General features: G+C 39.8%; 1 protein-coding gene across 2 annotated transcripts in view; it reads right to left on the bottom strand.

Annotated features, from left to right (window-relative positions):
- Nucleotides 1-13,302: 13,302 nt before the first annotated feature.
- The window catches only part of mfsd2aa (major facilitator superfamily domain containing 2aa), a 33,342-nt gene continuing 32,687 nt past the window's right edge, over nucleotides 13,303-13,957 (bottom strand). The window contains exon 14 of one of the 2 annotated variants that reach the window (XM_036575233.1): nucleotides 13,303-13,957. This exon is cut by the window's right edge and continues 306 nt beyond it. The gene's annotated coding sequence lies outside the window, so the exon portion shown is untranslated. The other variant, XM_036575232.1, reaches the window with a different exon arrangement.

Raw genomic sequence — 13,957 nt, 5'->3', positions numbered from 1 at the left:
GACGTAAACGTGACAGAAAACAAGGATTTTATTTAGAATTTAACAAGAACTGATCCTTTTAAATGCTATGACGTGATGAATCGTGCACATAACCAGAGGTCAAACAAGAGTGAAAAAACAAACAAGGGATTTTTTTTTACATTACTAAATACTTTTATTGTAGAGAGAGTAATCAGTCTGGGACTTTACTCTGATATCTAATCCTTGAGTCAATGATTTATTCGTTTGAACTGACCGCATATCTAATGCACTTCAGCACAGCAAACCGAAACGTAGGTGACATGATTCTTTTCATGGTGTAGCTGTTATTTATCACAGTTTACCTGAAATACAATCTCTGGGCTGGTTAGATTATGCCAATGCCGTTCATGTACGAACTTGTGAGCAGCTTCACCTCTGTGTGCGTTGCCATCAGGCATTGCTGCACAGTCTCTTCTGAAGCTGGTTTGATGAGAATTCCAGATCGAACAGATCATCAGTCTATTTCATCTCTCTTTCAACATTCTGTTGTCCTGAGAAATCACAGATTTTGTTGCTCACTTTTCCTTCTCAGGAAACTCCGCCTTTCCTTTCATGCTGAATCACTTTTCCCTGCTCTGAAATAACCACCAATATTTTACGCTTTAACACAATGATGCATTTACAGTTTAATCACAAAAAGTGACACTCTGTCCAGCGTTTCCTCTGAAATGAAGGTGTTAATAGTGAGTTTGTGCTGCAGTAACAGCCTCTACTCGTCTGGGAAGGCTTTACTCTAGATGTTGAACATTGCTGTGTGGATTTGATTGAGCATTAGTGAGGTCAGGTACTGATGTTGGTTCTGGATCACTCTAACTCATCCCAAAGGTACTGGATGGAGCTCCATCACTCCAGAGAACACAGTTCCACTGCTCCACAGCCCAATGCTGGGGGGCTTTATACCCCTCTAGTATATGCTTGGCATTGGATACGGAGACCTTAGACTCATGTGCAGCTGCTACATAGCATCTGATTCTATTAGTCAGTGCTTTTCTATGGAGATTAAAGCTGTGCTGGCAATGGGCGACCTTAAAATAGCTGAGATCACTAATAAGAAGGACCGTCTGGATGCGAAGACACGTTCGATGTCCACATTTTATGTGTTAGAGATACGAGGCTGCTAGCAAATACTAGAAGTCAATAGTCACCCAAATCTTTTCTGTAAATACATCCCCAAAACATCTCTCAACGTGCTCAGACTGTAGATGTGGTTTAGGACGCAGTATGACTTACTATAAACCAAGTATGTAAACAAAATTAACGGTGCAGCTGGACGCTGTGGACACACACATTAGATAAATGGTGCAAATACTGACTCCTCTTCCGGTTCACATGTGTCACACAGGCATTTGGATGCTAAGGGTTGCACAACTTCAGATTTTTTAAAGTCAGTTATGTGATAAAAGTTGGGTGGATGTTGACTAATTGCTGATTCACGATGAAGCCAAACTCCTCAGGTCAGTAAACGTGACACACCCATTGCAACGAGCCCTGGGTTGCATTGCTAGCCATTTTATATAGTTTTCAATATAAAAAGTCAAAATCAAGTCATAACAAAACGTCTCCTCTTCTGCTTACAGACACTAATGTGTTCTGAGGTTGAAAGTTTAGAATCTGCACCACACAGTTTCAATTAAACTACGAGTCAGAAATAATTCCATTAGGATTACAGCACGGTTCTGTTATCGCTGGTGCTCGCTGTGTCTCCCTGCGTCACCCTCAGTTGTTTCTTCGTCCTCTGTTCCTGAACACTCTGCATTCTGTCCAAAGTAAACACAGCACACAGATACGGCTTGTGAGCTCCATACAAAGTCAACATAGTTTCATTTCGTGTCTTAAAAAAGCCCATGTTTAGAAGTGGAAAGACTGAAAGTATTCTCTGAGGCCCTGGCCTTCCCACCATGTGTGTTTCAGTAAGAGATAAAGATGAGAGAAGGTTGAGTTAAATGATCTTCTGTTTTGCTATCAGTCAAGGTTTTAAGTTCATCTTTCCAGCCCGGCGGGGTTCGCATCATTGAGCAGACACGTCAAACTGAATCGAAAACAAGTCGTCATGTGTGCACTTTGGTGAACTCTTAAAGAACAGGGTTCTGTGCGTTATGCAACTGAAGAACCTTTCAGCGGACGGCTATTCAGAGAAACGTCTGCGTCAATGAGATTTGGGAGAAGTTTTGCAGATTTATTCACAGATTTATTGGGTGACTATCGACTTCTAGTGTTCGTAGGCAAAGCTTGCCTCGTAGCTCCAATTTAAAACTAAACAAGCAAAATTTGGACTCCAATTTGGAGTCTTGGCTGTTGGGCTACATCTGGGATAAAAGGAAAATGGTGTACATTTGACTTTTTGTTTAATCTGGTCTCAGTCTAGTCTCGGTCTCCGCCACGACTCTGACTCGACTACTAGAAGTCTTGGTCTTGACTTGGAATCGGATCTAGCGGTCTTGACTACAACAGTAGCACACACATCACATAGGCAGATGGACACCACAGAGTACATTAGATTTTTCTGTTGTTTCTTTTTTTGTTAAATATTAATTATTATACAATATATATAATTAAATATTGCAAATATAATGTTATTAACTGTTTATAAATAGAACCATGAACACGAATGAATAATCCAGTGGTCCAGGGGTTGGTTGCCCCAGCTAGACGTAAGAAATTTCTTCCGAAATCCCACTTTCCCGCAGTTTTCATGAAGATTCTGACATTCACCAGTGATTCTTATTTGGGTTTGTTCTTGGGTAAGAACAGAGTCTACACACACTCAAGAGCACAAAGATGAGAACAGTTCTGCGCTTTAAGAACACGTCATGAACCTGACGCAGACTTTTTCCTAGGACCTTTATCAAGAACACACTTAAGAACAAACTCAGGAAGATACTGGTGAACGAGGCCCATTGTTCTCTCTTTCCACAGAAAAAGTCAGCACAAGCTGCTGTGTTTCCAATGGAAGCACATTTAGAGGTGGGTTCTGAACATGTTGTCTGCATGTTAAAGTGACGTACGCATTTGTCAGCTGTTTATTGAGGTGACTTAATGATTTGTGGTGCAACCAAATTTAGTGAAAGGACAGTTTGAAACTAACTAGTGTAACTAAAGACTCGATAAAGACTTTACACACCAACTTCAATACAAACGAAAACCCGTACAACCCACACTCTTACCATTCGCCAAACATGTAGTCTGATCTTCAGAGTCTGACCAAATCAGACTGAGCCATAAAACTGCCGCAATATCAAGTTTAGCTCAGTTTTGTCAGTTTTTGCCAGATCAGTATTAATGTTGTTTTGTTCCAGCCAGTCTGTAAAGCATCTTACAGCCCATTTAGTTTGGCGAATGGAGTTGGGTTCATTTCTGGCTGATTCCAGGTTGTTCAGCTGTTCTTCTGTCTCAGCTGCCGACTGAAAAGCTGCTCAGTGGTGATGACAGTTTGGGAATTTAGTGTCGTCTCATCTTCAGAGTCTGACCAAATCGGCTGTCGGTCAAATGTGATCTTAAAAGTGTCCATTTTCTGTTTGTGGCAAAGTAAGAAGTAAAAACGTTCAAATGTCTTGAGCGTCTCCTACAGCTGTCAAAGTCGTTGCTTAGCAACAGCGTCTCAGCGGAGTGATACAGTGTTTGTGAAAAACCCGTGATGTTATGGTGAAATAACAGCACAGTTAGAACGCCTCTCAACCAATCAGCTCGCGTGGCCGGAGCTACCTGTTGCATAAATTACAACACAATATGCTGTTCTGATTGTATTGTGTTTATCGTCACTACTTGTAGACACTGACCAACTGCATGTTTCATTATAAAGAGAGTAAGATTAGTCCAGTTTAACTGGATTTAGTGCCAAATACTAAAATTAAATTATAGCTAAATATAACTAAAATAAATTATAGCTCTATCACACTTTAAAAAGATGGTTCTTTAAAGGTTCTTTAGTAAAGAAAACAGATCTACATAGAAGCATGAACACTCAAAGATCCCTTGGCATGACTAAAGCGTGCTTTGCATGGTGAAATGGTTCCTCAGCTTGATAAAGAATGTGTTGTATGTGGTTCTATATAGCGCCAAAAAGGGTTCTTCCAAGCCTGACATCAAAACAATAGAGGAACCCTTTTTTTGGTGCTATGTAGAACGCTTTTCAAAAAGATTCTGTGTAGAACCATCTACAGCACATTATAAAGGGTTCTTTGAGTGTTCATTGTTCTACATAGAACCATTTTCTGAGTCTGATTCAGTAAAATGTGAACATCAGGTTGAGTTCAGCTTTGCCAGTGTTTCCAGGAGGAGCTTCATGTGGTTTGGTGCTAAAATATACACAAAGCAACATCAGCTGTAGAGTAAAGTGAGTGGCAACCGGTGCTCAGCGGAATGATACAGTTATAGTGAAAACACACGCTGTGATCACTGCTAACGACACGCTTCTCAACCAATCGTGTTGTGTCATCTTAATTAATAATAATAGATAATTCATACTTGCAATGTCTTCATCATTATTCTAAATGTACAAGCAGTACAAATAAGAAGAACCCTGCAGTGAACTGGTGTGTCCAGACCAGCTCTGTATGATTAGAGATTCACAAATTAGAGATCTAATCTGAAAGAGCTGAACAGGCAGGAGTTTAAACAAAACCCTGCCTGACTGATCTAAAAACAATTTTTCTTCACACATGCAGGCGTATCTCTCACATCAGTGGGAAACGTGGTAAAGTTGTTTTTAATAAGAACTGAGAGCTTCTTAAACCCCATAAAAGTGGCTCCAGGAACTTTTTTTTTTGCAAAGGTTCTTTCTGGAGCCATTAAAGATCTTCTGAGTACCTTTATTATTATTATTATTATTATTATTATTATTATTATTATTAAGTTGGCCTAAAAAGGCCAACTTACTGTTAGCAACTCTTTAGCAACCACCTGGGATACCAAAGCAATGGGACCTCAACAAGTACCTGGGACACCATAACAGCAGTCAAGCCTTAGCAACTACCTGGGATACTAAGACAAATGCCTGGCAACACCTTAACAACCACCTGGGTTACCATAGCAATGTCCTACACCTTAACAATCATCTGGGATACTATAGCAACAGCACTGCAACCTGGAATAATCATTAATAATGACACGCTTCTCAACCAATCAGACTGTGTCATTGTAATTATCTGTTGTATAATCCATACCTGCAGTGTCTTCATTGTTATTTCAAAATGTACAAGCAGTACAGATTCTAGAAGAACCCTGCAGTGAACTGGTGTGTCCAAACCAGCTATGTATGATGAAAGGAATAGTATCACAAAATAGAGATCTAATCTTAAAAAAGCCAACTTACTGTTAGCAACTGTGAAGATGTAAAACCCCGAGAAGTGTATTTTGGGTTTTACGTGTGGCTTACTGGTAAGGTCTGCGAGGGTGAGACAAACAATAGGATGTGCAAGACCAAAAGTAGAGTGTTTATTGATTTTAAGCAGTTTATTTGCACAACGTGAAAACAGGAAAACAAAAAATGTACAAAGGGAAAAATGAACGGAAGATAAAATGTTTACAGTGTGCACAAATAGTCATGCTTAGTCATGGCATGGGAAGCAGCTGTGAGTCTGGGTCCCAACTCACTTTAAAACTTCCCCACACCATTATTTTAGACACTAGAGGCAGCTAGTGTTCTCGGTGGCAAACAGAGTCGTGGGGAGAAGTACACTACCTCTCCAAAGAACCCTCGGGTTTCAAGTCTAAAGCCCCGCCCTCAGAGATCCTATTCCCCACCATGAGGTCAGAACAGTGTGGTTTACACATGAAACAAATGATAGCGCTATACACAGTCAACCTAGGTTAAGCAGTTCAGTACCAGTAAGTACATCGTCTTGGCCATTAACTTATATCAACTAATTATTTTCTTTTTCCCCCACAGGATTAGATGAGGAATGGACCCCCCCCCCTTTTTTTTCTCCGCATCGGTGGATCCTCCTGATAAGGATAAGGTAAGTAGGTCCCCCTGCTGTCCCCCTTTTACTATTTTCCCTTTCACAGGCAAACACAGGTAAGTACCTTCATATACACACACATGTACTTTATAATCCGAGGGATGGTATTCGTTGGTGATGGGGTAGGCCTCGCCTTACCACATCACAGCAACACTTTAGCAACCACCTGAGATACCATAGCAATGGCCTAACAACGCCATAGCAACCACCTGGAACAGCACAGCAACGGCACTTTAACAACTACCTGGGACACCATAGCAACAGTCTAGCCTCAGCAACCACCTGGGATGCTATGACCTTCAGAACAGATGGAGATTGCATTGTGTGGCTAAAATAAAGGGTTAAAAGCTCTTAAATTTATGCTAAAAACCTCAATTTAACAATTTCTCCAAAGTTTCTTAGTGTATTCTTTGTTTTTGTAGAGTGTACCTAAAAGCAAAGAGAAAAACTCACAAATTCACATAGCTTAGGCCTGATTCACATATACTGCGTCTGCGCAGCATGAGCGACACGGAGAGTCACGCTTTTCAATTTCAGCGCCCATGTTAAATGGTCAGCGCTTTCACACAGGTTGCACGTGGGAAGCGGCAGAGCGTCCCAGACACCGCACTGAAGAGGTGCGGTGTTTACAGAACAGACCCGGTGCTGATTTTTTCTGCATGCATCACACAGCAAAATACACTGAAATAAGTTAAATTAAACAGAAGAGCGTTTAAAAACTTTAAAGGCTATTTTTTAACTGAATTTAATTCAGGATGAAATATTAGTTAAACATTCTGTGCTGCAGACAGATTTTCCTGGTTGGTCGACCAGGCTTGAAACTTTTGCCTAATCACAAGTCAGACACTGTTGAGGATAAACAAACATACTGTGTACTTTTATAAATGATATTTTTATTGATCAGAGTGACTGATTTGACCATTTATCCATCTGGAAAAAGGAATGTCTGTATAACTTTCTTGTTGCTCTGCTCAGCAGCACAAACGCTGTATGTATGTACTGAGCAGTAGCACTTATGCTGCCGCATTGCTCAGGCCATGCAAAGGCAGCATGTTTGAATCAGGCATAACTGAGATGGCAGAGCCTTCAGTCCGACGGCCACAGCTGGCCAGCAAATCACCAACAATAACCGCTCTGTGGTTTAATTCCTGCTCTGTGTTTAAATGGTCAAGTCAAGTCAAATTAAATGTATTTATTTAGCGCCTTTTACGACAGATGTTGCCACAAAGCAGCTTTACAGAGAATCCGGGTCCACACCCCCAGTGAGAAGCCTTGGCGACAGTGACAAGGAAAAACTCCCTCAACAGGACGAAGAAACCTCAAGAGGAACCAGACTCAAAACGGGAACCCATCCTCCTCTGGTCGACACCGGATAACAACACAGACACAAAACAGTATAAGTGGTGAATTAATGGCGTTTGGTGAAGTTACTCACAGTGAGCCTGATGACCATGACTGCCGTGTTATTTCTGCAGAGGACAATGTGTTTGAATAGGCTGTGTCAGGTACTGACAGTACGGCGCAGGCGGTAGCTGAACAAAGCGTTTCTGTTGCAGGCGGGAGCAGGACTGAAAAACAGTCCTGTGCAGACCTAGTTTCATGCTTATGTGTTGCTAATCTGATTGTAGATTGAAGATTGGGCCTCAGGAAGACAAACAACCCACAGTCAGACTGCAGAAAGGCAATCATAGTGTAATATGTGCTCAAGACTTTATTCACTGAATGAACCAGCTGCACAAATACTGTATAATCAGTACAGTTGTCTATTTCTTATTTTGTCTCGTTAGTGCTTATGTGTCATTGTCTAAAAGATTGAGCTGTATTTGTTTTGCTGTTTGGGTGACAAGTGTCTGGATGTCCGATGTAGATCAATGTTTGTCAGTGTTTCTCCTGCAATAACTCATCCTGCTCTGCATAATGTTTATCTGCTCAGACAGTAGCTCAACACACTCATACAGGTTTAAATGTCTGAGAGTTTGTAGACGCTGGAGTTTCTTCGGAAATCAAGGGTATTAACTCTTTTTCTCAGTAGCCATAAAAGGCTATTCTGCCTGTTTTGGAGCATCATCAGTTTCTGCACTATGCAATGTTTCCACAGCAGCTTTGATTTATATGTGGACTGTATTTCAGTGAAAATGTGATTTACACAACTGAACTGGATGCTGGTCTTCGTAGATAAGGACGTTTATCAACATTTATTAAAAGAGCATTCGTTTAAAGCACTATGTTTAGAGTGACCAGACGTTCCGGTTTTCCGGAGATAGTCCCTGTTTTTGGTGGATGGAGCTGTTCCCGGAAATGTCCCTGTTTTTAACTGTGAATTAAAAACACAGCAGAAAATCCTCAGAAAGACCTGCAGCAGAGCAGACAGGCAGGCGTCTCACATTGTGCTTGTTTTGACCAGCAGAGGGCGCTGCTGCAATCTACTGACCACTTCTACCACTTTCTCGCCTAGTTTTAGATAACACCGCTGTGTAAAACTCCACCAAAGCTCACAAGAGTCCAGTGAGTCCACAACATCACCACAAACATCTTTTCAAGACACAAGGTGACCCAGGGGTTAAAGCAGGGGTGGAGTTACAGGACTTGAAGTGCTACCAGGTGATCGGTGGGCTCTGATTTGTACAGACGGTCTACTTGAATGTAGCTACCATGAGATCCACAAACAGAGCATCATTTTAAACTGCATAATTTTTTCAGCCTCCATATATGACATATGGCATTTGCTGATAGCAGCAACTCTGTCAGTACAGAACTGGAGCTGCCCAGGGGTGAGTTTAGGGTCTGGATATTGGGGCTACAGCCACAGGGCTTTTTTTACTGCCAAAATATTTAATATGAATATGAATTATGGGCTTATACAGCCACTGAATCTTTAGTGGTAAACGTATCTCTGCCTCATCCCTACCTGAGCTGCAAGACTTAGTGACTTTTGAGACCCTTTTTACTGAGCAACAAATCTCTCAAGGGGGAAAGCAAGAATATACATTTTTTATTGGACTATTGAAATTTATTCCCATACATGCTGCTCAGAGCAATGTTAACATCCAAATCAACAGCTCCTCCGAACTTAAATTAAAAATCACTCAGGAGTCTTGATCCACTTATTTGGTCCACTCGAGCTCTAATGGCAGCATTCACACTTGTTCTAATGAACCGAACTAACAGAGCAATCACACCAGGGTTTGTTTTAATTAGACCAAACCCATTAAGTGTGAATACGTTTTACGTAGTACTGGGCAATGTGGAAAAAATGTAATATCATATCTCAAGAAGTTATCACAGTTCACAAAATGCCACAGCATATGTTTTTTCTTATCTGAGAAGTTGGAACAGACAAAGTAACTCGTTTGTGCCATGTTTTCCCCAGACCCCCTTGACAGCTGCGAGAGCCAGCGGGAAGGCGGGGCCTGAACCCTGAACATCGCATCACTCGCGTCACCTTCCCACCAACTCTCGTGGCTGTCACTGGGGCCCGGGGAACGCGGAACACAACAAACACTAACCAAAATCGTGAATACAACGATTTTTATTCAACATTTCACACACTGTGCTGAGTGATGCCATAGAAGAATAAAATACCAGCACGACTGGAGAAAAACCCTCACTCTAGTCCATCTGGAAGTTCTAGACACATCACTGATTGTGAATATGAGCCACAATCTCAGCAGGTTTCCGGTACTTGTTAGGAAGGGAAACAGTGGCGGCAGCTCTACAGTAGGACGCTTTAAAACGGAGTACTAGAATATTTTGATGTGTTTTTTCTGTAGTTGCTGAAAAATGATTCATTATTTCATGAAAGTTTGATTTGAATGTGTTTTTTTAAGACGTAGACGAGGCAAAGCACTAGTTAGCAGGTTAGCCTGTTAGCATTCGTATTGCTTTCTCTTTTCTTACACTTTCACAGCAAAAGCAAGAGGAAAAAAAGAGACTTCAGGAAAAAAAAGTCAGTTTTTTTGTTAAAATAAATCCATGTATGAGTGTAACTGCTTAACGTGTGTGAGGGAGAGATGGACTGTACGTGTGTCTGTGCACGTCGCTCCATCACGAGCCTCGCAACCTCATAGTGTCGCAACCTCGGAAACACAGCTTCGCAGCGCGACACAAAAATTTGGAACATAAACAAACAGGTATTTTTTTCTAACTGGTCTAAGAAACGAAAGTGAGAGAGTGAAGGAAGGAGAACAAAGAAGTTCATCTGCGAACATGCATGCACATGCAGTCGGGTGCAGAGGTGATGACTGAGCAGAAACTCCCTCAGATATTACTGGCAGGTTTAATTCTTCCAGCCCACTGGAAAACAGTAATGCAGCCAAACATCAGGCGGTGTTCGGAGGTGGTAAATGTCACTGCATTTCCATCAAAGACAGAAGAGAAACAAGCATTTTGTCTTTTGAATGACACAATAGATCGTTCTTAATGTGACCACAGACACAAACTAACAAAGTAAAAAGGTCCATTTTGATTTCAGGTTGAGTTTAACATCTGTTACAACCTTCATAGAAAACATACGTAACGTCTTTTACAAGCTTCAAATGTCTGTCTAATCTAGAACAGCCAGTGTTTATGTGAATCATCACAAGCTTATTATTATAGAAGGGTTTTTTTCTTTCATTTTGATGGAGTTTTAGCGTTTTTGGCTTTTTTGACTTATTAATAGCCACAACTTGCTTCTGTTTGTTAGAATCAAAGATACATTTTAATTTAGCTTGATATTACTATCATTACCACACTAAATGCATGAAAATTTTGGACAAGTCAATGAGTTTTAAAAAAAATCAAGTAAATAAATAAAATAATAACTAAATAAATAGAAAAATGGAAAAAAATATGTTTGAGACGTGGAAACCTGTTGAAATAATGCGTTATTAGCAGACATGTATGGAATTTTCTCTCCAAATACAAATACATAAAACGCACCACTTTACCAACAATTAATATTTATTTGTTTAATCACTGACATAACTCCAATTACCATGCCTTCAAAAAATCATTTACAATAAACATACACAATATACAGTATATATAGTAGATTGGAGTCTCTGGAGTTTGGAACCAAAAAAGGAGCATGAAGCACATGTGATTATGCTCTCGTAGGTGATTATGCTTCATATATATGTATTTTTTTGCTTGTCAGAACGAAACTGCTCCAAAGCCCTTGACACTGCGTTTGTACGAACCCTGTACAAAAATCCCATCACAGCTTTCAAATTCTACTGCATTTACAGACAAACGTCGCACATTTACAAAAGCAGAAGCATCTTGGATTAAAACACAAAAGAAAAGGCCTTAAACACATTAAAGGAATCATTTGGTGAACAACAAAGTTAAATTTACACACTTTCTTTGCTTAAACCAAATGTAGTCAAAGACAAGTTTGCTTCTTTAGCTTTAGCACTGGAGCTACGAGGCTAATGCTGCTAACAAGTAATAGAAACTTAACATAATTCAGTTAGCGTGCTGCTAACTCATCTCAAACCGTGTGGAGGTGTTCAGACTCTCTAATAGTCTTTATTATGTGGTTTCTGACTGTTTGACTCACTGTTACCTGTAAACATGGGCTAAAGTACGTTAGTGTGAAGCTAAAAGCTAACAGGCTACATACTAGCTTCTACTACTTGTTAGCCACATTAGCCTCGTAGCTTCAGCGCTGAAAATAAAACTTCAGACACCAAATATGATCTTTTCTGACTGCCTTTTGTGGTAAGGAGGTTAGATTTGATCACTTGAAAGCTCTGAGAGCTAACAAAGCTGATCTAATCCATTTTTCACTTTAGTTAAGCCAAAATATTTCAAAAGCGGAGCATTTTAGTCTTGATTTTAATCTCTCTCAATCGTCTCTCTCTGAGGAAGACTGAAGGACTGGGTCTAAAGCTTGGATCTTAATTTGAATGTTAGAGACCTACCAAGTTGGGTTTTCTCATAGAAAACAGACAGAACTTTAAGAAAAAGTGGTTGTTACCCAGCAGTAGCTATAAAAATGTGTCTGTTTCCTACAGTCGCCTTCTGGTCAAGTCTAGTTAAAGGAATACATCTGCAGTTTTCAGCCAAATCTCTAACTGTAGGATACAGTCAGTTATGATGGCTAAAAATCTCCCTGTACTTACAGCAGCTTCACCATCCACCCACTGACCTCCATTATAAGTGTTATTGTTTTCCTAAGAACAGGGGAAAACTAACGAAACTACAGTCTGTGGTATTTACTGTACAGTCTGTGGTATTTACCTGTTTGCTATGGATCTGAAAAAACGCTGCATTAAACCTTTAAAGTGACAATTTGGTACCAACACCTACTCTACACTGTCCTGCATGCAATAAAGCCAGAAATCATTCAATTACCCAAACTGTACAAATCACAGCTGATCAATAAAATCATAAATACAAAAACACTCGCATGCACTCAACTGTACTAAACCACAACTGACACACAGGAGCACAAAAATGACAAAACTCACTCCTTTTCAGTCACATCGCCAACATAAGCAGTTCAGGAGGAAGTTCACTTAATATTTAAACATTCAGACTCCACGAAAATGTAGGTCCACTGACCTGTGAGAAGCGTTAATAAATAAGATTTACATTAAGACACACACGTCAGTCTGATGAGTAACAGCTCACTCGAAATAAGTTAGGAAAAAATTCAAGTTTGTTATTAAATTACTCTTAAGTGCTGTTCTGATGTATGTTCAGTGTAACGTCTCCATGCTTTCAGAAGTGTTTTTTTCTTAAAAAAAAAAAAGGTTGGTGTTTTTCTTTAATTTTCATGTGATTGTAACTTCCCTAAAAAAACATTTAAAACTTAATGTGGCACATTGCACAGCTGGGAAACAGCTATAAGTCACCATTATTGGAATTTCACAAGGTTTTTTTTAAACGTTATTTGTCATTTTTCTACATAAAGCTGTCACAGTTAGGACTATGGCCGATTGAAAATGTGACCTTAGTCAGACACCTTATTTTAATCTCTATGCACAACTCCATCAAAGGGCAATTCCACCAATTTCTTGAAATTTCTGCATGTTCACATGGTTAAGATGTAAACAGAGTGGTTCAGAGTGGTTTGGTATGAAACGCTCTGTTCTAGAGAAACTTACTGAGGCAGAATTGTTCACAGTGATGGTGATGGGAACCAGACGTCCACCTCTGAAAGCACCTCTGAAGAAAATTTTGGACTAAAAACATAATTCTGAGAATATGTTCACGGTGGAGGGATGCATGCAGGATGTTGTGAGGCAAAATAACTTATTATTTCAGATTTTCCACTATTTTCCATCATCAACATTCCATATAAACTCAGAAGACTCGTGTAGGTTCACTGGTGGTTCTGGATAGTAAATAAAATGTCTATATTTGTGTTGTAGTCATGGCGACCCCTGGTTCCTATCAGCACCACTGTAAAGACATCTGAACCATTTCACATCAAACCACTGTGAATCACTCTGTTTATATCCCACACACTGAGTTATGAGGGAATTTAGGAAAAAAACGGATGGAATTTCCCTTTAATGCAGCACGTTGATAGACATGTAGTCACTGCTTGTCTTACACAAATTACATTTTACAAAAGTTAGTACAAAGTATTGTCAGTAAAGATTTGGGCCACCAATTTAAAACTACTCAAGGGCCACAAAACGAAACTGAATCATGATGTTACTACTTAGTGCAAATATCAAAACTTTGTACTTTGGAAAGCTTCGCAAAAAAGGAAGAAAAATAATTCCTTTCTGCAAGGCAATCATAATCTCACTCAGACAAACTGAAATCACATTCACACAACTCTGTTTTCTCAAAAACAAGAAAATACACAGTAAGTTAATTTGCATTGTTCAATATCTGGACGATGCAAATTGACTTTTGGATTACGAAATCTTTTGGCCATATTTTTCTTTTTTTTGTGCTTTTGTAGCCGGTGTTTCTTTTATTTTCTTATTTTATTATTATTCTTATTTTAGTCATTCCACTGTGGTTCCGCTCGT

Source organism: Colossoma macropomum, unplaced genomic scaffold (genome assembly GCF_904425465.1).
Source record: "Colossoma macropomum unplaced genomic scaffold, Colossoma_macropomum, whole genome shotgun sequence".
Taxonomy (NCBI): domain Eukaryota; kingdom Metazoa; phylum Chordata; class Actinopteri; order Characiformes; family Serrasalmidae; genus Colossoma; species Colossoma macropomum.
Note: the sequence above shows the minus strand (reverse complement) of the source record. Positions and strands in the feature narration are given on the sequence as shown.